Source organism: Desmodus rotundus, chromosome 11 (genome assembly GCF_022682495.2).
Source record: "Desmodus rotundus isolate HL8 chromosome 11, HLdesRot8A.1, whole genome shotgun sequence".
NCBI lineage: Eukaryota > Metazoa > Chordata > Mammalia > Chiroptera > Phyllostomidae > Desmodus > Desmodus rotundus.
This window is the reverse complement of record NC_071397.1, coordinates 79605178-79632369: the sequence shown is the minus strand read 5'-3', so window position 1 is coordinate 79632369 and position 27192 is coordinate 79605178. Positions and strand designations below refer to the sequence as shown.

Below are 27192 nucleotides of genomic sequence, written 5' to 3'. Positions count from 1 at the left end.
AACTTGGAAATTCTTGCTCAGTCCACCTGCAGCTGAGGCAGTGCCATGCAAGGTACCCCTCTGCCAAAAGGACTCACCAAGGGCCACCAGTAGTGAGGTGCTTTCTAACACGGGAGTTCTGAGGGAGAGCTCCACTTGCCTTCTCTCCCAGCCCCTTTCCACTGCCTCTGCTGTCCCCTACCCTTCACCTCCATCAGAGAGCCTTGTGGCTAAAGCATGGGACCTGGACAGGAGTCTCCTCTGAGGGTGGGTGCTTAGTGCAGGCTATGTTTGCTTCTTGCTGCAGTGAAAAGAAAAAGAGGGGGGAGAATACATTCCCCATCCATGTTCCAAATGTCTAATGCCCCCTTAGGGAATGATGTAAAGATTGTGGGCTGCCCAAACTTCTGTTCCAGCTGCTGTGCAGACCCTGGAATGGAGGGGAAGGTGAATGAATCATCCTACCCATAACTCTAGCACAGCCCTCTTTTAACCCAGGTGGGGGCTTGAGGGATCTACGCACACGTGCATTTCCTGGGCCAGGAGAGAGTGTCCCTCCGTCACATTCTATAATTCAGAGAGCTAATTTATTGTTTGACTTTAAGGTTTACAAACTGCAAGTAAATATTTAGAAACATATTGTATACAAAATCAAGGTGCTTGTATGGGGGTGGATTATACACACCTATATGTACATATACATCTATTACAGCGATCCACATTCATTGCATAACTCGTGGGATTCCCCAGATCTCTCCCAGTTACATCAAATTACTTCTGTCTAATGACTCATCGCAATCCCTTCCTATTGCTTAAAATATGGGCCTGGGAATGTACCAGGCTAGTCCTCCTCAAGTGGCAAAATGCCTAGGATATAAAACTCAGGAGCTCTTTACAGCCACGTGGAAACAGCTGATGTGCAAGGGAGAGCGAGAGAGGAGCTGACCCAGAAAGAAGAGTAAAAGCAAGGATGGCAAGAAAGTCCTGGCACAACCTAAGGACTTGGATCCTGTTACTCCTGAAGTCTCACCATTTCTATGCTCTTCCTGCTGCTTGGTTGTTCAATTCTTCCTTGGATTCCATGCGCTATCCTCATAGTCTCCAATTAATTCTCTCCTTTTTTAAGCATATTGGCTAACATAACAGTGTAACCGAATGGGACATCTAACAACTTATATTTTCCTTACATTATTGAGAAATTATATCTGGGATCAGCTGTCAAGAAGGGCACGGCTTGGATGCCCTGTGCACCAGGTTACCTACACTGCCCTCCCAATTTCATTAATGGGCCTGTGAAGCTGGGTCAGGCACTGGCTGGTTTCAGCTGCCCAGACAGCATGCCAGAGAGGGAAGCCAAAAGCACAAAGAACACCTAGCTCCAATTCCATGGCCAACTGTTCAGAAAGGTGGACATGGGCATTCTTTGACCACGCACATGACTCTCTTCCTTGCTTATAAAAAGGGAAAATAGCAAAGGTGTCCAAGAAACAGATCTGAGTGAACAGTACTGAGCATTTTGCCTGACTTCAATTCCCTTAAATGGAGCCAAGCTACCAGCTAGATGCTGAACTATTTTTGAACTGTTTATAAAGATAGAGCATGCACTTTTGCAAAATGGTCCATTGCAAAATGTTTAATGACAATGGGGTTAATTTCTCATGCTAAAAAATTACAAGCAGCTCAATTTTATGATAATCATTTCGGTCATTAGGGATAGCTTCATTTGCTGGCAACAGTCTTCCTGGAGTTATACATTATGACCACTCGATTTCTGACAATCACAGCCAGCCAAGGTTTTCTATTTTGTTTGCATTTGCTAATTGTGGATGGTTGGCTAGTTATCCCAGAAAACACGGACACAGTTATAACTGGGCAATCCCAGAGAAGCATCTGAAAGAATCCTGAGCATGAGCAACTTTTCCTACTCAGGCAGACCCTGCAAATCAACCTCCCTTCTCGTCTGTGGCCCTGTCACTCCTCCAAACCTGGACTTCACAATTACTCTGCTGAGATTTTTTTAAAGTTAAAATTGCCTTTTAAAAAAAGATTTTTATCTATTTATTTTTAGAAAGAGGGAGGGAGAGAAAAAGAGAAGGAGAGAAATATTGATGTGTGAGAGGAACATCAATCAACCACCTCTTGCACACCCCCAACCAGGGACTCGGTCCGAAACCCAGGCATGTGCCCTGACCAGGAATCGAACAGGTTACTTTTCTGTTCGCAGGCCAGCGCTCAATCCACACAAACTGAGGCTAGCTTTTTATTTATTCCACAACAGAATGGATCCTGCTGAATATGAAGTCATGTGCCCTCCCTTTTTAAATAAACATTATACATTTTCTCATGGCAATAAATGTATTCTGAATACAGTATTTTAATGGTATTACATCATGGTGATCACCTTTGTATCCAAATCTCTGCTCAAGTATTCAATACTCTCTACCAAGTTTTATATCAACATTATGCTATACTTTTTCTTAATTTTTATTGAATGTATTGGGATGACATTGTTTAATAACACTATATAGGTTTCAGGTGTACAATTCTGTAATACATCATCTGTATCTTGCACTGTGTGTTTATCAAGTCTCCTTCCATCACCATTTATCCCTCCTTTACCCTCTTCTCCCTCCCTTCACCCTCCTTTCCCTCTAGTAAACCCTGTACTATTACCTATGAGTTTTTTTCTTTGCTTCATCTTTTTCTCCCTGCCCCCTCCCCTCTAACAGCTGTCAGCCTGCACTCTGTATCTACGAGTCTGTTTCCATTTTGTTAGTTTGTCTTGCTCATTAGGTTCCACACATATGTGAAATCATATGGTATTTGTCTTTCTCTGAATGGCTTATATCATTTAGCATAATGCTCTCCAAATCTATCCATACTGTCACAAAAGGTAAGATGTCCTTTTTTACACCCCTTTAGTATCCCATTGTGTAAATGTGCCACAACTTCTTTATCCACTCATGTACTGATGGACACTTGGGCTGTTTCTAAATCTTGGCTACTGTAAATCATGCTGCAGTGAACATAGGGATGCATGTATTCTTTCAGATTAGTGTTTGAGGTTTCGCAGGATATATTCCCAGAAGTGGAATCACTGGGTCCTAAGGTAGTTCCATTTTGGAGATATGTCTATTCAGGTTCTTTGCCTATTGTTTTAATTGGATTGTTTGTTTTTGGTGTGGAGTTGCTGGGCTTTTGTGTACACTGTAATGGTTTACCTAGTTGATTGGCCTGTAGCCTGGCAGAAGAGAACTGCTGTATTTCAGCTCTTTCTTATAAGCAGTCTACTTTTCTCTCAGCCATAAACCTCTCTCCCATACCTAGCAACTTTTCTGATGGATATATCAACCATATGTGTTACTTAACACACATCTGATGACTTTATGCCCTTTGAGGAAAATTTGTTGCATTTTGAAAGAATTAAAGAATACATCCCCTAAGTTTAGTATTCAACTCTTGAAACCCTAGAAGTCTGAAAGAGTTTTGCTAGAGAGAATATACATGTAGTAATCCTAAGTAAAGTCTTTTGCAATAAAACAGGTCTATATGGGAGCCCTTGCTTTACCATGGATGACTACATGGTCTTGGCATAGCTAATTAACACCTCCAAATATCACTCTCTTCACCTATAATAAAGGGAGAGTAACAAAACCCATGTTATGTTTTAGTAGGATTAAATAAAATCATGTATTCCAAAAATACATGCCATTTGATTACTAGTGAGACAGTAGTAGAAAATCTCTGTTTTTATATTTGGCTCTTCATATACTGAATGAAAACATTTTAACTATACAGAAGAGCAGTATCTATGCAATTTCTTGTGAAACTGTAATTATTTTTAACTCGGCTCAACTAAAAATATTATACTCATCTGTGATTTCCAGCAGCTGCATTACCTATTTTTAGAGAGTAGGCAAAATTCACCAGTCATTTACCAATTCTCTGACCTCACGTAAGTTTGTAACAATGAACAGTATCTTGATTAGTCATTAGCATTTTAGTCAAACCCCTTTTTAGTTTGCCATTCTGCATCACATCAAAGTTGTGACTGGTTTCATTAATGTTGTAAGAGTGATGCGGCCAATAACCAAACAATAGATGGGAATGTGAAAGAGAAGGGAATATGCTTTTGGAAAAGAAAGCATGAGAGAGGATGAGTATTCAGCTTCATTTGATGTGAAGAAGTTTTGAATTGGTTATTACTATGCTTTGATAGCCTTAAAATGCAAATTAAAAAGTGGCTCATGTGATATCACTGCAATAACACGTGCTTTAGATTTCTGAAGACAAGATGAACAGTAACTGGGGCCAGGGGCAACTTGAAGGCTGCTGTGAGGACCATGTGAGAAGTCAAGAGGACCTGGACTGATGTGGTGGCTGACAAGAGCATGGGGAAGAGGTGGATATGAGTGACAATGCAAAAGAAAAATCAATAGGACATAGAAAACACATGAATAGAGCTGATAAGGTAACTAGGATTTTCAAATGTCACACCCTGATTCTTGAGAAACCAGTTACATAGAAAAGTTGAGAGGAAAAGATATGTTTGTATTGTTTTTGTTGTCTTTTTTCCCCTTTATTGCTGTTCAAGTACAGTTGTCTCTATTTCTCCCCCACCAATTCCCCCACCCCAGCCATCCCCTCTTCTCAGACTAGGGATGGGCAGAAAACAAAAGCAGGAGGCAAAGCATAAAGCAAGGAGTTGAAAAAGTTTGTCCCTTTTATCGAAGGAGGGCCAGAAAAATTCAGCCCACCATATGACTTGGCAAGAAACTGGTCATTTGTTGGGGCTTTTGGAAAGAGAATAAAAGAAAATAATTACTTGATATAAACCAAAGCCTCAGCCTTGCACAAATATAAATTCTAAAAAATTGTTACTGTATCTGTGGCATCAAAACCTTCAGCCAAAAAATTAGAATCAAGACTGATCCAGGCTTGACATCACTAGACTCAAGGAGAAGCACATGCAAAACTGTTCCTTAGAACACAAAGGTTCTGAGAGAGAACTTCATCAGCAATGAGAGCTACATAAGGAAATAAAACACCGTAGAGACAACAGATTCAATAACTGGGGAGTTGGAATCCAAAAGTTCGCATTTATAGGACAGTCTGGAAACACCAAATAATAAGTATGCTTAAAACAATTAAAGAGACACAAGAAATAAGGTTGAAGGACACACATACTATGAAAAATAAATATGCATTTGGAAAAGAACCATAAAATGTTTTAAATATCTAAAGAAACCATTTGTGAAGTATAAGATAAGGCTCAGAAAGTATCCATCCCCATAAATGAAATTATTGATAACAAACGCACACACATACCTTTCCTCTCAAATTTCCCATATCACCAATTTCTCAGGAATCAAGATGGGACATCTGAAAGTCATATTTTTCATTGTGGCAGATGGGGGACAATGTATAACAAAGTAATCGTGAGAGAGAGAGAACACAGCAGTAAATCTGACTTACCTAAAGCCAAGTTACTTGCTTGAATTGTGTCCATAGTGAATATTAACTAAGGATACAATTAAATATGATGCTATTTACCTTCCTAAAATTTGGGAACACTTGAGAATTTTATTCATCCAGATGTTTAATTGAGGAAGATAGGAACATTTAAATACATTTTTTCCTCTGTATAAATTTTCCTGTAGCATCAGAGTATTGAAAAATTCCACTGACTTTGTAACTAAAGTTTGTATTTAAAATAAGATCACATTTACAAAGAAAAAAAAGTTCCCTGCCATTATAATTTCTAAAATCCAAAGAACTTTCTAAGGGCTAAAGTTGTAAGAATTCAAAAAATAATATCCCAAATAAATATGGTGTTGTGGCTCAATTTCATATTGTGCTTTCATGTGTGTGTTTTGACTTTAAGGATGAACTTGGAGAGAATGACAGAAAGAGGCAGGGTATGAATGGAATCTACGGAGTCTTATTTCTTTGTCTTGGGAGTTTGAGGAGTAGAGAAATACAAGGGGTTTATTTACAGACCTATCATATGAGTTGTGGATACCCTACTTGAAGCCTCTTAGCTCCAGTGAATAGAACCACCTCCATCTCCCCTTTCCTTCTTTCAATTCTTCCTTACATATTAGTTTGAACCTGTACCTTTCAGAACTTCCACACTAGTCTGCCCACCAGAGCCATAAAGCATAAACTGAATCCTGTTTTCATATATACGGCAGGCTATTAGATATTAGGAGGGTGCTATCACTCATGTCACCCCTAAATCTTTTTTCCTCAAGTTAAATACCCCTAGTTAATAATACCACATCTTTAATAAAAAAAAAGGTATTTGTTTCCCAACAGGCATTATGGGGAAGTTCAGTCAACCACAGAAGCATAATTGCCTAGGAAATGCATTAAGTGGAAGGTAGATATGGACTAGGTCATACTGCATCATTATTCTTAAACCACTCAATTGTAAATTAGCATTAAAGTATAATAGATCAGCATTAATACATACCAAATATCAGATTTATTCTCAGACAAAAAAATAGAAAGGAAACCCAATTAGCTGAAATGGAAATTAATGACAATAAATTTTCAAAGCAGTTAGAATGTTCCTTTGAGACAGACTCTAAGGTTTTGTTTGTTTCCTGGTTTGCTGAAGACTGAATTATTCTTTAGGAAAATTAAAAAAGAATAAAACACTAATGTTTAAGTTATAGGAAAGTTTGGTTTGCCTATGATTTGGACATGTCTGGGCTTGTTTGCAGAATCAAGGGTTGGGCTCCCAGGGCTCCATGTGCTTTTTGGGCCTGAGGAGCCTCCTGGGGAAGAAAGAACCTTCCAAGTGAAGAGCTGGTCAGCCATAGAGTCAGAGCTAAGTCTGGGTCCTAAGTCTCCAGGCTGCAAGAAAAGAACCAACCAACCAACAACAGTTGTTCACGGAACTGTCTGGAGAAGAGGTGGAAGGCAGATGGCATCCCTGCAGTCTTTGGATTCTCTGTTCTAGGGTGCTGTGCTGGGGCCATGTGCTAGATACTTTCCTCATTTGAAATTCCTTGGGGCACCAGCTGTTCAATCAAGAAGTGCAGTCTGACCCAGAAAACTACTATTTACTTTAAATATGACTCTAAAAACTTGGGGGTGGAGGGGAAATGAAGAAGGTAAAAGGTTACACTAGTAAGAAAAAAATCACAATGAGAAAGAAAGAATTAAAAAAGTGAGAATTGAAACTCACAAAGATGACACAGAGCAGAATAATTTCTTCGCTCTTGATTAAACCAAATATAAAGACACCTGGTTGTAGAGATACAGACACCAGTCCTTTCCACACTCTTAGTGAATGCCGTGGCTCCTCCTGGTCTCCACTCCACGCTCCAGGCCTGTCTACGGCCTCAACCAGGTTCTTGCTCAAGCACCTGAACAAGCTGTATTGGCTCCCAAAGAAGCTTCACATCCTACTCATAGGCAGGGCGGTGCCCCACACCTGGCTAATCCAGCTTTTTCTTAATGCTTTAATTTATTTTTTCATGGTCATAAAAAATACAATGAGCTTCTTTAAAGAAAATATCTAAGGTATGTAAATTCAAAATATTATTCCCAGCCCCTACAAGACTGTCTTATGAAAACATTGATTCCTTTACTTGTATGAATAAAAGAATGAAGGAAGGAATGAATAAGTAATTAAACAACACTGCTAAGACACATGTCAGGAAATAGATAACTTTAATTTCATGAACTTCCAGACTGAATCAGGCAAACAGAATCGTAGATTTCTATGTCTGCCACAGTTTAATGTATGGCTTTGGGAAAACCTTGTAATTTCTCCATACTTCAGTTTCTCACTCTATAAAAGGAGTATATGGCTTGAAATTTAATTCCCTCACAGCAGTTAGAGTTTTGATTCAACATTTATAAAACACTTTTTAGCTTCCCCGATTAATAGGCAAAATACTGTGGTAGTTGTAGAATAATACACTTTCCAAAAAAAGGTAACCGGTCAAATCTGATGTAAAATAATACTTTATTTGAGAAATAAATACCAATCATATTTATTACTTCTCCATTCCATTTGCTAAGTAATAAAAATTACTTGTAATAGAAAAAGTAGTAAATTAATAATCAAGCCAGCTGAAGTGTTATCATCAGAGGCTTACCTATGTTTGGGGGAGGAGAGTTGTTTTGTTTTTCCAGGCTGCCCCACGTGTTTATATGGTGAAGTCACGACTGTTGGGCATGGTTTTGAAGGCCTCTGGCGTATTCACTGGTTTCTGGCATTCTAATGCACTCTACTCTTATAACCATAAAAGTACTCTTGAGTGCTTCTGGAAATATATAACAAATCCTTAATCAACTTAAGAGTGTTTTAACTGCATACATGAAATTTCTTGGGAGGACTATGTTAGCTAGTCTATACACATACAGTACTTAAGTTAGCAAGAGAGTTCCTTCTCAAAGGCACAAAGCCGTTTCCCCACAGTAATATAATTTTCAGTTTTATGTGCATAAGTCCTATTGAATCCCTTAGAATAACAGGAAATTCTGCAGGAAAAAAAAAAGCCGACAAAAATTGACAGCCATATTTATCCAATGTTGAAGAAATAAGTCAGCTATTTTGAGTTGGACTACTCTTTTAAGGCACTAGAATATCATTAAAGCTTAAAAAGAATCTCAGTTAACCAAAAACTATAGAACTAAATATTCTGAAAACAGTATTCTCCACATATAAGACTCTAACAATAAAGCCAACTGATTAATATACTTAACTTTATACTTTATATATCATGTTACTTTAGGCAGGACCTGAATAATAATTCTCTGGATTTTGATACATTAATTTTAATTTGCACATTAGACTATAACACTTAACATATTTATAAATTATTACATTCATAAGACACAGTGGACATTTTGATATATAGTAATATTTATCAGCATATTCAGAATGTAATAATCTCATTTATAATAATATAAAGTCTAGGCCTTTCACCTATATGTTAAAAAAAACCATAGTAATAAACGTAAGGTGCTTCGCTAGAACTATGTTGGGCACACAGTTGGCCTTTAATAGAAAAATAACAATTCTTTACAAATTCTCATCCACAACATCAGAGTTAGAGGCACTTCTCCTAATAATTCTTATAAATATTCCATGGTGCTAAGTGAAAATGTCATAAATATGGTATACACTGATTTTTTATTCCTACGACTTAGGTTAAAAACTATGAATATATATAATAATCATTCACATAACTGAGTAGCAGCAATTCTTAAGTGAGATATTAACTACATATAGCAGATGTTATGTGATTGATAGAATTATTTGTGTTTTTCAGTGACCTAGCCCAATTAGTGTATGAGTCTCAAGAAATTGACCACTATAACACCTTCTAATGAAGCAGAACACAAATACTCATAATGTTCAATTAAGCAGAAAATTTTGCCTTTGACTTTTATGACACAGACGTAAGCATCATTATAGAGATCTAAGGTGTTATATAACTTTTTTGAAAGTATTTTGGCACCATCTATGAAATATGCACACACTCTTTCACCTATTAACCTACATCTAGAGTTTTATCTACAGGAATTTTGGACAGATATACAGAGAGATATATAAAAATCATCACTGTAACACTCTTTGTAATGGAACTACCTGGAAGCAACTTCAATAAATACCAAGAACAGTTACATTATAAAGCTTCAGCATCTTAAATAGAAGTACCCAAAACTGTATGTACTAGAATGGAAAAGCATTGAAAATACAGCAAACCCACAGCAAGTTTTGAGAAAACTGATGAACCATTTAAGGTTACAGATGGAAAAAGAACAATTACACCTTCACGCAGTTCTTACATTTACACAGGTATAGCAAAAACGGGGCTGAGAGGAAACACGCTGAAACACAGCAGTTCACCCCGATTCACGGGCTCTGGAGGAAATGAACAAAATGGGACATCCACTTGTGACTTTACATGTATCTGTGTTTTTTTCTATTTACTTTTGAGTAAAGTGTAACATACACACAGTAAAATATGCAAATCACAAGTAGACAGCTGATGAATTTTTATTGAATAAACTCCCTCGTGTCACTGGCAATCAGATCAACATCAAGGGCATTGTCAGCATTCCAGAAGCCTCTCTCCTTCCCTCGTCCAGTGTCTCCCTCATCCAGAGTAATCCCTACCATACTGGTTTTAGTATGCTATACAATCAATGTATGGATTGCTTTTGTTTTAAAAAAATGATTTTAAAAAACTGTGCTTCAGCAGCATGAGCAATCCTTTTTGAATATTAAGTACACTAAGCAGTTTATTCAAAGCAATCCATTCAAAATATATACGGAGTATTTTCAGTCCTTCAGTGTCTCCCGTGTGAATGCAGTGACTCATTGTCACAACCCCACAAGGCAGGTAATATCAGTATTATTACCCCCCCCAGTTTGTACACTCTGGAAATACAGCTTTCAGCAGGTCAGTAAATAGCTTCCCCAAGGTCACATGCTGATGTGATGAGTGCGGCAGGGCTGGGATACCCGCACAGGCAGGCTGATTCCAGTATTTGCACCTCCTTGTCAGACGTGAACAAAGAAAAATAAGAGCAAGATGTAGAGCTGAGAGCGCTGAGGGTGCCTCTGGCAGCGGTTCTCTTTTCAGCCTCCTTTCAAATAAATCACCTAATGTCTCTAGGTCAGTATTTGCCTGCAGAGTGGAGAGTCAGGCTCCGTTCCTCTTCTGATCTGATAAATAATCGGGCCTGCTGAAATACAGAGTGAATACACTTCATCATGATGTATGAAATCTTGTACTGCGTTCAGAAATGACTCACACAAGGAAATAAAACCACAGTTTTTAAAACTGTTGGAAACAATAATTTTAATTTGATGTTATTTTTGGACATAAGAGAGATTTCTTTCCCTCTAAATATGCAAGTTCGTGGTTTTGAAGGGTCTTGCTCATCTTTTTGTGGAAAATGCCTAAAAACAAACCACTAGAAACTAAACAAAACTTTTTCCATCCTCAAATGTGCCTGGAAAAAGACCTAATTTCTCTCACCAAAAGGCCACATATACTTTCAACATACACATCTAAGATTTTTGGTCTCCACATTTTGAAACACTGATTGAAAACACTGATACAGAACATGCTTCCTCCCAGATGAAATCCTTAATTCTGTGGGTTAAAAATTCTTCAAAATAACATGAAATTTATCTCAGCAGAAATCAACCAAACAGGTCAATATTTCTTTCTGAAGAAAACTGGAAGCAGGAAAAGCATAAACCTCAACTAGAATCTGTCTCAATTTTAGTTTATTCAAAATACCCATTCATGTTGGACATATCTTTTCTTCTGCCAGAAAATCAGTAACACTGGTACAAATGAAGCCATAAATAAGTTAGAACGGAAACTAATAAATTTGCTTCCATGACCATAAGCAAAGAGAATCAGTTTCCAAAATATAAACAGGGTTCCTTTTTTGTAGTTATCTGTCTTTGGATGTGTGTCCTTTGAACATATGCATGGACTAGTACAGTTATCGGTTTCTACCAGTATGTGCAGGCATTGGGGCTACAGAGTGGGGAAGAAATGAGCTCCCCCTCAGTGAGCTCAGACTCTCTCTAGAAGTCAGACTCACATATAAATAGTCCCAGAACAATGTGTTGTTAGAGTAATAGCCAAAACAAGGTGTTATGGTATTACAGAGAGGAAAGAATGATTTCTGCCTGAGCCTGAAGGAAGGCTTCCCAGAGGAGGTGACATTTGAGCTAAGCCTTGAAAGATGAGTAGTTTTTTTGTTTGGTTGGTTTTGGTTTTTTGTCCAGGTAGGGAGCAAAAGAATAAGAGGCAAGTAGGTTAAGAAGGTTGGGGCCATGCAGGACTTGGTGAGACTGTCCCAGGTAGAAGAAAGAAAATGTCTAATTGTATCTTAATGCCATAGAGCGTTCATTAAAAAAAATAGGTAAGTCTTACATGAGGATCCACAGTACAAAGAATCAACTTGAGAAAGTAGATATGTGACTTGAATTCTCTTGGGGAAAGAGGGGGTCTCTGATTTATGAACCCAAGAAGTGCTCATTTGGAAAAACAGGACCTCTGGTTTGCTGGCTATTCTCCAATGACTAAAGGGCTACCAGATTTCCTGTTCAATGTCAAGCATAAAGTGCCTGGATGGACTTGAGGTTTGCTAGACATTCTCTGTACTTCCTGTCAATACATGGAACAGAACTCTCCTCCATTGTCTGAAAACTTATGATTTAAACCCCTGACTTCCAAGCCCCTCCCCAAGTCTCCTGGAATGGCCCTTATCTGTCATTGGGTTGCCCAGCACCCACTTCATCTTTCTGCTAACAAGTAGCTGTGCTAGATCCTTCTCTTCTTAGAAAACAGAAAGACATTTTGGTCACATACAATATGCTGTATTTGCAACCACTCTGCCCCCTTAAGAGTACATTGCAAAAATTAAAGCATAAATCAAAAGAGAGGTAAGAGAGAGAGACAGACAGTCTGTTTTCAAGTACCTCTGCCCCACTTGCTTTAGCAGCAATTAGAAAATGATGTTAAGTCTTCAGGTCAATCTGACTGCTTCCAGGTAACATGATTACCCACTTACTACAATTAAAGTAAAACCGCTAAAGCAGACAACACATATGTGTGGAATTCCAATATCTTTGCAATTACCAATGGGACTTAAAAAGAAATGCTCTGCCATTTAGACCTCATATGGATATTAGTCTAATCATATATTTATAATACTGTTTCATATTTCAAAATAATTTTCACATTCAACCCAAAATTCTTGTAGGCAAAGTTACCCTCTCTCATTTTATGTTAACATTGTATGTTCAAATTCTGTTCCTTTCAGTAACTTTGGAAACATCTTTCACACACGGCTACACGAGGCAGAGGGCTGGGGTGGCACTCAGGCCACAGCCACCTTTACTCAGAGTCAACTGCACACCAACTCACAGATACAATGTGTGTGTCGAGATTACATGTATAGAATTACCACGTAAGTTTGGATTTGGTATTTCACCGAAGAATGGTTCATCTTTATTTTCTCCAGATTGCCCCACTGTTATTAAACACGAGGCCCTGAAATGGTTGTATGAACCGAAAGCTAAGCCATACTTCATTTGAAAATTTCTCATTATGTTCAATGAACAAATGATTTAATTCATTAAGTATTTTACTCCTAAGCAGTTGTGATTATAGGTAACTTGACTCTTTCTGATACTACAAACTAAATAAAGTACAAGTTTCTTATTACTGAATACTTATCTATAGAAAAGGACAAGTAATTGTCATTACTAAAAATGATCCAAAAGTATCTACTAACAAGTAACAGTAAAAATAATAGAAAGAATCAACATATAATTGATTCAAATCTACTTCCTACATACTTTCCCAGATAGTCTTCTCCCTCCACTTGCATTCTGTTTCCTGAAAAGGAAAACCATCTGTGTAAAGTGTATCTGTAAATTCCCTCTGGGTAAAGTTAACCTACAAACACCAGCCAATGAGAGTTGTTTGACCCTGTGTTTAAACTTGGGACGAAGGTATGATGATGATTCTCTACATTTGACTGACAATAGAACAATCATCTTATGCAGATCCCCAGGAATCTTTTGACAATATGAAGTGATTTTAAGGTCTAGTTTGGTTATGGGTTCTCAACTGGGGACAATTTTGTCTCCACAGGACATCTGGCAATGTCTGGAGACACTGTCGTTACTCAGGGGAGGGCGCTGCTGGCATCTAGTGGGCAGAGACCAAGGATGCCACTGCACACCCTGCAATCACAGGCCAGCCACGCACACCCGCCTAAGACATATCCAGCTCGAAGTGTCAAACAGCAGAGTTTGAGGAGACCCTGGTCTAGACACATTGAGGATCCAGGCAAACATCAGTATTAGTAGCCTATATTCTTCGCAGATGCACCTGGCAGCAATTCCAGGTAAGCAGTAAAAATGGGATCTTGGCAATTAACATTTTAATTGCCCTTCCTCCCTCAGCCACACTCTACCAAATGGACATTGCATCTGAGTCCAAAGACCAGTGACAAGTTCTAGAAACAGAGCTGCTAGTAACCTCTCACTGTCTCTGCAGACATGAAAATCACAGCGACATTTAAAGTTATCTTTTAAAAGCTTATGCTCAGTTCATCAATACCTCTGTCCACTGAAAAATTATACAAATTCTTATCACTGGTGCCTTCAGGCTGGAAAAAAAGCAACTAAGGAAACTTAAATATTGGCTACAAAATAAGAGCACCGTTATAGAATGTCCTTATAATTGTGTAAGGTAGTTAATGAACCACATAGACCAAAATCTTAGTACTTCTAGATTACCGTATATGGAAGTGTGTGTCAGAAGAATCACCGTGCAACACCAATGGCCAAAGCCGAGTTTTGCACACCTCTAATGTCTTCTCATAGGGCTCCAAACACAGCTTCGGATTTGCCAAGATCACCCTAGAGTGCCAAATTTGTCCTTGGGACACTGGGAACTCCACTTATGGTCCTCAGCCTATGTCTCCGAAAGGACTCTCGGTTCTAAGAATCTCTGGAAAATTTGGGGTAATCTAGTAGAGCAGGGGTGTCAAACTTATTTTCACTGGGAGCCACATCAGCTTCATGGTTGCCTTCAAAGGGCCGAATGGAATTGTAGGACTGTATAAATGTAACTGCTCCTTAACTAGGGGCAAGGAGCTCGGCACTGCTGACTGGTAGAAACAAGGTGCCGGCGGGATAAAACAAGGTGGAGGGCCGGATTCGGCCCGAGGGCCTTGTGTTTGCCACCTGTGTAGTAGAGGGCATACAATCCTAATAGCTAAAACTCATATTAGACATTATCCTAAATGCTTACACAGATTCATTTACATTTTGAATTCTCATAAGAACACCATGAAGCATCTTCTATTACACATGAGAAAACTGAAGCAAAATCAGTTCTAGTAATATGCTTATCATTGCAGAGTTGTTAGTGTCCGAGCTGGGGCTCCAACCCAAGCAGCCTGGCTCCATATTCGTTGTACTTGACCGCTGTGCTATAAAAAGAAATGGGATCTTCAGATTTCAAGCGCTACAAAATATTCCTATTTCCAGAAATTGTCAGGACCATTGGCTTATCATTTAGATCAGTGACTTCCTAAAAGTGATGTGGGAAATAAATACATTTCTACATCTATTCACACATACGTATACATTGGGCCTGAATTCAGAGCTACGATTCTACAATGTTAATACCAAACTACCTGAGGGTGTTCTTAAGGCTGTCCTGCCTCCTATCAACAGCTGTTCCCACTGTTCCCAATCTCATGGCAGACAATGTCCAATGTCACCACCATTGCTCGCATCCCCATTTCCTTTATGCATTGTCTACCAAGGTCGTTGGTGCCATTTCAATGCCAATAGGAATCTCCAATGTGGGGTGTAATGAAGGAGGGAGGTTTATTCAGTGCAAAGAGTTCAATCATGATACAGCACAGCTGGGGAGCATCTCAATCATGAAACAGGTGAGGTGGCCCTGGGGCTAGGCCCCTCTCCAAATTACACAGCACAGCTCTGCTCCAGTGAGTCATCTTCAGTATGTTACAGTTTCCCAGATGGAGGGAGGGGTGGGGATTGGGCATCAGTCTTCAGTACTTGGTAGAACTGAAGTAAAGGAAAAGTATTCTCTCAGAACCAGAGGGGGGCTGACTTACAGAGGTAACTACCCCTGGTCCCTTGTTGGTCCTTCCTCCTACAAATGAGGACCAAATCCTCATAGTTTGATTTGTCCAAAAAGCACTGTCCTGACTGGTCAGGATGAAGCACTTTGATTGGTCAATAAAGATGGTAATGATAACATACAAGAGGACCTGTACAGCTCTGATTGGGCAGGAAAGGTCTCAGTCCTATTAGTTGAAATGCAATTCCAGGAACTAACGCCTTTATAAGGGCTGGCAGAGGGCAAAAACACAATGCAGGCAGGCAGTTCTGTGCAGGAGCGGGGCAGCTTAGTGCAGGCTTCTCTGTGAAAAGCAGCTTGTGTGAGAGGCCCCTGTTTAGAAACAGCTTCTAGGCTCCACATGTAAATCTGATCCCAGTTAGCCACAGGAGCCCTTCTTAGTAAGTATCTTCTTTCTCAGGGTCAACGGTATTCACTCAACAGGAATTTACTGACCCCTACTTACTGGAGATACGGAGATGACAAATGTTACTAATCACTTCAGTAAATTCTCAGTCTAGAGCCAGATTTAAACTCGTGTAACCTGTTACATGTAAATGTGGCAAATTCTATGCTAAGGGTAGAAACTGTGAGCTTTGGTAGTAAAGAGAAGCGTCTGGAGTTCAGAGGAACTTACCAGAGGAGGTAACATTTTGCATCTTGAGTCTTGAAAAAAAAGGTAGGAAAGGATGCTTCAGGGGCACAGGAGAGATGTCTCCCAGAAGGAAAGAATGACATGCACAAAGAAATGAAATGGAAGTGACCAAGACATGTTTGAGAAATTCAGTATTCCATACAGCTAGAGAATAGATTTCATGGGAGGAGGTGGCAAGAGATGAGAATGGCCACCTGAACAAGGTTCTCAGCATGAAGTTCCCTTTACTCTCTGCTAAGAATTTTGGAATTCGTCCTATAGACATAGGGAAGTTTTTAAAACAAGGAGGGACCTGATTAAAATTGTGAACAAATGTGGGTGAACATTCTAGGGATGGGGAGGAGAGTCTTAGAGACAGATCCAGCGTAGCCCAGAATGGTCCCCCAAAAGAGGCAGTCAAGGTATCATAACTATACTTTTTACGACAAAGACAAAATGACCAAGTGTGCATAGGACAATTGTCTACCTAAAGCTAACACGGTAATCTGAGAACTAAACCTGTGACCCTGGTTACCGTAGTTAACTCACTACACTAACCCTTCCTTAGAAATGGTATATGCCACGAAAAACAAAAACTTCTTATAATAGGAGACTAAAACCCCAAAGTCTTCCAAAATTATCCAGGGTAGAGACCCCATTCGTCTCACTCTAATTTTCTCATGTCTTCAACAATGTTAACAATGAAAAGGCATATTTAGAGCATTTACACGTACCCATAACTTTGCTAGGTATTTTCCTGAGTGAAGCATTTGAAAACTAGATCAACGATTAAGAAAAAAACAGACCTAAATTTAAAATCTTCTTGGGCCAACTAAGAAAAATAAAACAGTACCATCTGAACACCTGAAAGTTCATGTGAGACATTTTGGAAATACTGCTGTTCCTCACACACTCATTGAGGTTTGCATTCTTAAACGACCTACTGGAAGCACAGTCTGAGGTTACTGAAAACCTGCAAAAGGAAATCTGAACATGGCTCACCACCCCCTGTAATTAAATTTGGCTAGAATTGCTAGTCATAATCACACATGCATATACATTTGCATTAAAATATATAACTTTTATCAAAAGAATTAGCAAATTCAAAGACCTGTTGACTGCCCTAGACATCATTACTCACAACAGAATGGACACGATAAGGTAAAAATATTCAACCTCTTAGCAGATTCAGGTGTTTTCCAACCCTTTAACATTAGGGAGTTCAGAGTCAGAGGTGAAATGTAATGAATAGGTCACTGCATTGGGTGTATGTAGAGGTCTGTGAACTGTGTACATGGCCTTGCAGAGAAAAAGCTCTCCCAGTGTGTGGTACACCTACTTGATTAAGGATAGAATTTCAAATTCGACGCTATTGCTTTTGTGAGTAAAATTGAACTTAATGGCATACAAATGTAAATTTTTTGTGATTTGATTGTGGCCTTTCACAAGAAAAATCACTTTCATTTTAAAAAAGAAAGGAGGAAAAAATAACAGTAAAAGTGGCAATAATTTACATGAAAATTTAAGGTCAGTCCAATTTTTGCCACCTCTGGTGTTTCTTCACAAAGTCTTTAAAGGGATGCCGAGGCTCTAATAACACAAATCTGTGCGTGCACATGGTCTGTTCGCCTCTCTCAGACATACTACTCTATGTGGGGAACACTTAACTACTTTTATTTTCTCAGTACTAAATGTAGTAAAGTTACAGATTGGTTAATAAGAATATTCAAGTTATAATAATATGGACAGACACCTTGTGATAGGAAATTACCCCAGAGATATTTTGTGGCATTTGAGAGTTATTTTTTGTTGTTCTGTTTTGTTTTGTTTTGGCGGAGGCCGCTCTGACATGCTGGAACAGGTACTCTGATATGTCCCCTTCTTCAGAAGACTTGTTTGGGTTTCCCATGATTCCACACACTGGAAGACCCTCACAGAGACTTTGGGAGCCGACAATGACCAGAAGGCATCGTTGGTGAGTGATTCACAGGCCACCCACGTGCTGAGCGGTGCCTATTCCCAATGGACACATCCAGAGCAGTGGAGATTTCTCTAGAGGGCATAGAGTCCGTTTTCACTTGAATAAAAGGGTCTGTGGCTAAATAAATAAGTAAAAAGTAAAGACCACTGCTTCAGGAAAAAAATTAAAGTTATAAAACAGATTAATAACTGTGATACAGTAGTGTTCACCTAGAGAACACCTTAAAAATGCAAAGTCTGATAGCTGCATAAATTGAAAAGACTTCCAAAATATGGACGGCATATTATAATCTAAACTTGCCTCTAGTAATTCATAATGCAGTCCTTATTAACTGGTTCACCCTAAATGTGTAGATTTGAAAATCATAAACAGCACTCAGGCTTAAAACAAGAAACAGGCAAACGAAAAGTATCCTGTAAAATCAGTACCTTCTAACCAAGGCACACGGCTTGAAAAGCAAAAGAAAAATTCTCCATGTAAGTTAAACATTAAAAAGATCTAGTCATAAGTTCTTGACACGTGGGAACAGTGCAGAGTAACAGTTTCTCCAAACTAGTCATTTGCCACCCACCTTCATGATTTGGGCCATTTCAGCCAAGCACTTGTTCACTGTTATTTAATATGGTTCTTTAAATAGGTGCTTTTCGAAATTATTTTTACTTCAATACTTTTTTGGCCTCGTCTTAAACAATATTACCCATAAACGTATAGGCTTAAAATGAAATCTAACATATTTTTCTAATATCCTTAGAAATAAATACAGAACTAATAATATAAAAATAAAATGTTTGCTTGAGTACCACCTACAACGAACTCATATATGACTGCTGGGAGCAACTGCCTAGCACACCGCCTGCAGACAGGAGGTCTGGGGTCACACTGCGGAGTTGGGGTCCTGGCTCCCTTCCACTGCATGCCTGGGTCTCAGTTTCCTCATCTGTTAAATGGGAATAATAAAAGTATCTACTTTATGGCACAGTTAAGAGGATTAAAAATAGCTAACCTACAAAACTAAAGTGTTTTGCATGAAGTACTTCTTCAGCTGTGCCAGCTGTGGTATTACGCTGCTGATAATGACTGATGATGACAAGGATGGTTACTTACACAGACAGAAAAATTCAACTGTACAGAACCAAACTGCTGATTTTTAGTATAAAACACACTTTAAGATATAAATATAATGTCAGAAAATATACTTCAGACATGAAATTTCAAGATGGCTATTCTATATTTGTCTAATAAAACTTCACTTTGAAAATATTCCAATATGATCCCAGCAATTTAGAGTTTACCTAAAACTTTCAATCGAAAAAAAATGTACCTGGAAAAATAATATTAAAAAACCCTAGCATGATAATAAATCTTTTTCTTAGGGCCCACAAATACATGAAAATAAATATACCACTGTACATAAATAAAAACTCTAAAATATGACTATGTTGTATTAAAATGTTTCATATGGGGAAAAATTTAGAATTCCTGGTATTTTAATATGGTCTTTTTCTTCATCAGCCGTGTACAGAAATCTCTGGATGAGGAAAGGGCCAGACCAAAGCTGAAAGGTTTCAAATATCAAATATACTATTATGTCAGTGCCCTAAGATCAATTAGCACCTTTCCATGACAGAAAAGGTTACAGTAAGACTCCGAGGAGCGTCTCTGAAACTGGTTTGAACCACCATATAAATGTGTTTTTGATAACTTAAAATGGTTTCTAGTTTTAAATTAATCTGTTTCATCTCTGCTTTTGAAAAAGGAAAAAGGAGTGAAGGAAATAAGAGTGGTGTTCATTTTCATTACCTCTCTACCAGTAAAAACAAGGCTGGGGACATGATAAGAACCACAAACTTTCAAGAGCGAAACGGTGTATCACAAAGGCATTTATTTGTTAATATGCAGTTCCACAAGTCATATTAGATGACAGTAATGTTTACAAAGTCTTTGAACTCAAAAGCAACCAAAGTGGCCTGTACTGCATTTGAATATGTGACTCTTGTTTATTTTCTTCCACTCAAGTTCAAGCTAAATGACACTAAATTTGGCTCTGTGGACAATTTAACGAATATTCAGTGTTGTCCACATTAAAACACATCTAACTGCACGATGCAGTATCACACACACTGCAATTAAAGACACATTGCATCTCACGAGCTTCTAGAACAAATGCCTTAAAGAGCACGTTATTTCTTAGTTCACGGGGAAAAATTCACGAGAGAAGCAGGTACACAGCAACCTCATCCCATTCCTCCTTGGTGTTGATTTCATTCACCTAGTAACCATTGTAACAAAATCCCCCAACTGTATTTCTGAATACAGTTAGTTTGAGATACTCCACAGGGAGACACATTATAAGAGTTTGGAATATGCAAGAATAATATCCGTTTGTAGAAGAAACTGCCATGATTATATTCTTAGTGAAAAAATGACAAGGGGTTTGATAGAGGTTTGTTCAGCTCTTCAATGAGAAGGCTCTTCTACTTTTGATAGCATGCTTTTCTGTTTGTTTTTTAAATGAGTGATCTGAAATATTTACAACCAGACAGTACCTAATTTTAGGTTTTAAGTGCTTTAACAGCTCCATGAAATATGATCAGCAGCTGCAATACAGAACTATGGTGAATAAACTCCTTATAAAAGGGGGCCTGTTTTTACTGAATGTTCAGTGTTCCTGAATTTAACCTAATAGAAAAAAAAAGATAATGAAAAACATAATAAATACTCGCACTCTTGAATTACTTAACACTTCACTAAGTCTTGAAAAGGATTATCTCCCCTCTTCTTGAATTCTGCATAGAAAGTTCCATTGGGTGAAATATGTTTAATTTTATTATTTGAGAGTTAGAATGTGAACTTTCCAACCTCCTAATCTTTCATAACAATAGTTACATTTTTCCACCATTCTACTTCTCTAAAAATTCTAGATAGTTCAATTCCAGTGCATAAATTTTTTAAAAATGAAATACCAAGCCACACAAATATATTTTTAGACATGGCATCAGTCATTTAGAGCCTGCAACAGAGACTGAAAACATGAAACTGGACACTCTATTTCCGTGGCTATGTAAAATTTATTTACACCCCAAATCACAATACAAATAAAAAGGAAACTCTTAGAAATGAAGGACTGTTTCTTTCTTTTTCTTTTTTAACTCAAAGAAGTTCTTTAAAAGAAAAAAAGTGTAGCAAAATGACAAACTACTCATCTGCCAGTCTCCCCTCAAAAAAGAAACTTTTATGCAGCCAATTTTGTTTCAACCAGCTTCTACAAATCCTCTAGAATGTATTATCTGTAGTTTTAAATGAGTAATAATTGTTCTTGAGCCTATTTATTTTTATGTAAACCTTGGGTTCTTTAATTTTTTAAAGAACATACTACTTAAATTAATATTAACTATGAATATATACATATACATAACACTTTTCATTTTTAAAAATAAATATTAAGTTTCTAACATGCAATAAAATACTCACTAATTAATAAAAATAATCAAGTAATTTTTTTATTTCAGTTGCTTCTGAAACAACCATTAATTATGATGGCCTTAAAATGTTGAAGCATACTATTTGCAGGAAACTGACGAAAACAGGCTTTTGAAAATGACATTGATTTTAGACCTTCATTTGTTATGAAAGACAAGACTACAGCCCTAATCATCAGGGGAAAAAAGGAAGTTTCCAGATAATCTAATTATGTAACGTTTAAATCTCTAACAAAGTTTTTAACCTTCTTGTACAGTCATTTTTTAAACATTGGTTTAACTCTGAATGACTTACAACTTTTAATCAGGTGGAACAAACTATTTTTATGGTTTATAATAACAATAAAAATGGATATAGTTATATCTGCATTTGGTATTGTGGCCATAAAAATTAGACTCTGGCAGTCTAGCCCCACACAAAAGTTTGTCTCTTGTTACTACTGCTACTTACTTCTAGTGATACTGTTATTTTTAAAAATACACAAATGCCTTTGAAAGCAGTCTCCTACAACGCACCATACCGTGCATCTAGCACTTCGTTTTAGGGTTCTCTTCCGGTCACCCCTCCTAGTTTTTGGCTCTTGGGCTATATAGGCTAGCCAGAAATATTGTAAAAGGAAAAAAACAAGAACAACAAACAATGTTTCTGCTTAAGAAGTTCTGTGCTGAAAAGGTTATCAAGTATAATCCTTGTCCTGAGGAGGTTTTTAAAAATAAAAAGCCCAACAAAGAAAAAAAAGAAAGAAAACATCGTCAACTTGCAATACTGTCATTCACATGTGTGTAAATGAAACTTCAGAAACTGTTGAAGGCTGGCCGGCGGTTGTTAAACGCTCCTAGGACTCCCCACCTAAGTCCCGCAGGAGCCCGCACTGAAACTGACAAACGCCCGAGGGCGCAAAAAGTGGCTGCTGATGAGAAGAAGAACAAAATGCCATATTCGAGAAGATATGTTTCGCTCCATCGGTTACGTTGATCCCAGGGTGCCAAGCCAAAAGGGGTAAGGGAGAAAGAAAACTGTTAAGTATGAGCTCTTAATGTGAAACCTAACCTGTTGGTTCTCTTAGGTATCAGATTTTGGAAGTGTCTGTAATGACAGCCAGGAAAGCAAATTAATGGCCAACAGCCCACTGGGTTTGAACACGAGACTCCTGTTACCTCCTCACAGATCAAGTACACAACACACACACACACACACACACACACACACACACGGAGGTGCTCCACGTGGAACTGCTCTGAAACCAAAACACACGCCCCGTCGCTCTTCTGCACTTTGGCAGAAAGGCCGAGGGACTTGCACCTTCCTTCCACCACTCTCAGATGAAGATGCACGAACGACTGCCCGCTCGGTAGCGCAGGAGAGAGGGGAGACAAGACCGTCTCCAAACAACACCCCATCCGCCTCCCTTCCCCCCTACACACACTCACCCGAAGAGCAAAACCCCTAGCCATCCACGAAGGGGGCAGAAAGGTGGTGGTGCGGGGAGACACCGCCACCCCAACCAGGCAAGAGATGACAAAAATTAAACTGCGCTCTCCAGTTTCGCCGCCACTCTGCCAAGAGACTCGGTCGGAAAATTCCCTAATAGCTCCAAGCTGTTCCGAATAACGTATACAAAGAAAGAAACGTCTTTAAAGTGCTACTAAACGAAAGTTCTGGCTGCTGTGGGGCGCAAAATAAAACAAGCACGCACTTGAAATCCCGCTTAACCGTACTGAAACAGCGAGCCGTTTCCAGTCCCCCAACCACCCCCGAACCAGAAGGCTTGGAATCCAGAGGAAACCTGCTCCCCCAGCCAGGTCCCTTCGTTGGGAGAAGTTATAATCCCTCCATGGCATTCGCGTCCCGAGCCAATGAACGCGACTCCTCTGACAAGGCGCCTCTAATTTCACGGACCCTGGCAAACTGCAGGAGACTTTCGGACCACGCCACAAAAAAACGATTAGCGTGGGATGGCCGCAGTTTAAAAGCCCGGTTCGTGCTGGAGATTGGAGCACAAGCACTGACCGTACACACGCACCCCGCGCGGTGAAAACCCCAGGCGCCTGGGGCCTTCCCCGGGACCCGGATCAGCATCTTTGGGACAGGCTTATTTGGGGGTTCATCACAAAGTAGTACATGTCACAGGAAGGGTAGAAGGGAGACCCTGGGACGCGCATCTCTGCGGTGCCGGGGCACAGTGCAATTAGGGAACGGCGCATCGCCGGCTCCCCCGCAGCCCCGCAAGCAGCAGGAAGAATCAGCGGGGACCTTCTGGGCGCGGGGGCCTTCTGGGCGCAGGGACAAACTCCAAGGCGAACGCACCACTGCAGTCCGAGTGGCCAGGGCCCTCCGGGGTGCGGCAATCCTCCTCCGAATGTCCACGGAGACCCGGGCGCTTACACCTTCCGTCCCCAGCGCCTGGCGCACTTTCCCGGGTGGAATTTACTGGCCCCTACAACCTAAACCCCCGTGGGCCAGCCCCAGGACAGGGGTCGGAAGAAGGGGCACTCACCTCCTGCCGCTCCAACCGCCTCGGGATCCTGAAGTTCAAGTGTCCCAGCAGCGGATCCGTGCGTCCGTGTTTAGGTATTTATTCTCGTTCTTTCCAGTGTCGAAGTTTCTTCCCCTTCGCGCAGTGCCTCTGGTGAAAACAGGACATCCCCTTCGGTCACCCCCCCCCCAACAAATAGCGTACACAAGTGGGGGAGAAACGGGGCGGGGGGACAAACCGGCTCCGAGGGGGAGGAGGAAAGAAGAGGAGCCAAAACTCTGGACTGGCGACAGGGGGTGGGGGAAAGTAGAAAAGAAAAAGAGAGCGCGCACCCAGCCACCACAGTCGTCACTCCCCAGCGTTTCCCAAAGTTCTATCCCGCTCTGAACGGGGAGCGACAACTTCACGTGGACAGGCTCGAAGTTTTGCGCGGAAGCCGAAAGTAGCAGAGCGTGCGCCGCGCCGCGGGCAGCCTCGCACTTGCGCGCGGGGATGGGGGCGGGGGACGCCAGCCGCGGCGTCCGCGGCCGCTGGAGGCTGCCCGAGGCCTGGAGGCAGGCAGCAAGGGGTGGCTGATCACGGAGAACTGTCCCTTTTTTATTCGACCGCGGGTGACGACTGTGTGTTGTCATCGTTTGCGGTCCTGCGTGAGGAACCGCTTGGGACCCTGGGCGTCCCCGGTGGCGCCGCGGTAATCTACGCGCTCTCAGCGCCGTCCCCACCCTGCCCCCCACCACCCAGGCGCCGGCGGTGGCGCCCTCCCGGGTGAGGGGAGGGACCCGCGGCTGCACTCCTCTGCCGGGACTGGGGAACCGCTGTCTGTCCCCACCTGCTGCTGCGGGGCGGTCTCCGAGTTGTCTCTAATTTTGCCGCTACCCTGCCCCGGTCGTAGGCCACTGTGGACGTCCTGATGGACTCTTTTCCACTTACCCCAAGGGAGGAGACAGAAGGGACTTCGCTTCCTTGCAACAACGTAAAATAAAAACCAACCCACGCCAGACTGGGGAAGCTTTTACTGAAGGGAGGAAATACCCTTTTCCCTGAAGATGTATGCTAGGAACGAGTGAGCAGGGTGGCGGTAAGCTGTGCTGGGAAGGGCCTGGGCCCCTTCCAGCTGGGCGCAGGTATAGGCATCCCTCCCAGATGCCCAAAGGTCACGCAGCCACGACTGATTTCCAAGGCAGCGTCAGAGCTTCCCCAGGCACATTGCTGAAGCGACATTTCATGCCTAAGCCTCCTGCGCAAGTATTATGCGCCCACATAGGATTGCTCACGTGTACATATCACAGCCAGGGGCTGAAGCAAAGTAGACAATAAACAATACAGAAATTTTGCGTCCATTTAATCACCTCTTCCTAAAACCGATGATCTGTTTCAGGAGTGTCTTTTTTGTCACATCAGTTATAAGTGTTTTAATGCACTGAGAATTCACTGAACATCAGTCTTTATCCTGGCCACTTATGTTGGCTGTGAGTTCATTTAATTTCACGACAACTCCAGGGTGATTATTTAAGCACCTGTAAGAGCTAAGTAAACCGAGGCCCAAAGAAACCTAAGTAACTTTCCCAAAGACAAACCCAGTGGTCTCTGACCACAAAGTTTGTAATTCAACAGGCAGACGTCCCTCCACCCCCAACACTGCCTTAGATGTGGCCTGAGAGATTACAAGTTAACTGGTATAAATTACTCCCATTTAAAGAACATTTAGTTGTTATATAATGCCAACTAAATTATATGCTTTAAAAACTTCAGGAAGAGATTCTCCCCTTGACTTCATATTCAACTGATACGAATACTGTCAAGTTCAAAAGCAACAACAGTATTGTACACTTGTAGTTACAATTTGTTTTTAATTGGGAGGCATTATCTACAAGTATTAACAGGCAATGGAAAGGGTAACTCAAATTTAAACTGATAAAGGCATTTACTGCAGCTCTCGCTCCTCACTGAGTGTCCTTCCCTACAGATTACTTGGGGATGGGATGAAGGTTAGGCACTTGCCAGGAATACTGTTCCTTTTACTGGAACACTAAGGAAGGGTTCTCAAGGAAGGGCTCAGTGGTGGGTTTGGCGCAAAGAGGATTTGGAGCATCATCTAGAGAACATTCTGGCCTGAAGAGGATGCCAGTTAATATACACTTAAGAAAAATATCGATGGACAGGTTTCAATAACTTTGCAAGTAATTTAGCCCCATTTTACAGGAAAGAAAACTAAGAGCTCATACTTTTTAGCAACTGCCAGATAAAAACGGCATAGTTAAATGGCAGACCTGAGATCCAAACCAACCTGTGAGTGCTCCCAAAGACCACTTTGATGTAGTAGTAGTGGTCAGAATATAAGTAATGTTCAGCACAGTGTGTATGTTACAGGCAAAATGTGTTATTTAAATGCTTTGTGACTCATTCAGTGTCTAGAAACTCTCATTGGCTATAGTAAATATCATGTAAAAATTAAGTACAATGCTGAATTTAGTACTCTCCTCGTAAGGCCACAAAAATTTTAATTTCATTTTGGTATAGAATGTTAAATATTAGGTTAACCTCTAAATAAAGGTTGGGAGATACATAATTTGGATAAAATAAAAATTCATACCTTGGTATAGCATATTGTTCACACAAATATAGTTGTTTAGCATGTTTCTTTTTTCCCTTTACAATCAGATTTTCAGCAATATTGACCTTGCTTTCAAGTTACTTTGCTCCCAAATAATTTTTCTACATCTAGATAAGAATATGTTTAAAGAAGTTATCCAAAAATTCCCAGAATTATAGCATATATTAGTTATTCAACTCCTTTTTATTAAATCCTTACCTAAGAACATTTTTTCCTCATTGCTTTTAGAGAGAGATGAAGGGAAAGAGAGAAACATCAAAAATCGATGTGATAGAGAAGCACCAATTGGCTGCCTTCCATTCACCCCCAGACTTGGGGATTGAACCTGATACCCAGGTACACGCCCTGACCAGGAATGGAACC

General features: G+C 40.1%; 1 protein-coding gene across 13 annotated transcripts in view; it reads right to left on the bottom strand.

The window, feature by feature from the left end:
* The window catches only part of EYA4 (EYA transcriptional coactivator and phosphatase 4), a 251129-nt gene extending 226089 nt beyond the window's left edge, over positions 1 to 25040 (bottom strand). For 5 of the 13 annotated variants that reach the window (XM_053914041.2, XM_053914043.2, XM_053914042.2 and 2 more), the window contains exon 1: positions 24237 to 25036. The gene's annotated coding sequence lies outside the window, so the exon portion shown is untranslated. Of the gene's footprint in view, positions 1 to 24236 lie in introns of all 13 variants that reach the window. The other 8 variants (XR_011650524.1, XR_011650525.1, XM_045188797.3 and 5 more) reach the window with 3 other exon arrangements.
* Positions 25041 to 27192: the final 2152 nt, after the last annotated feature.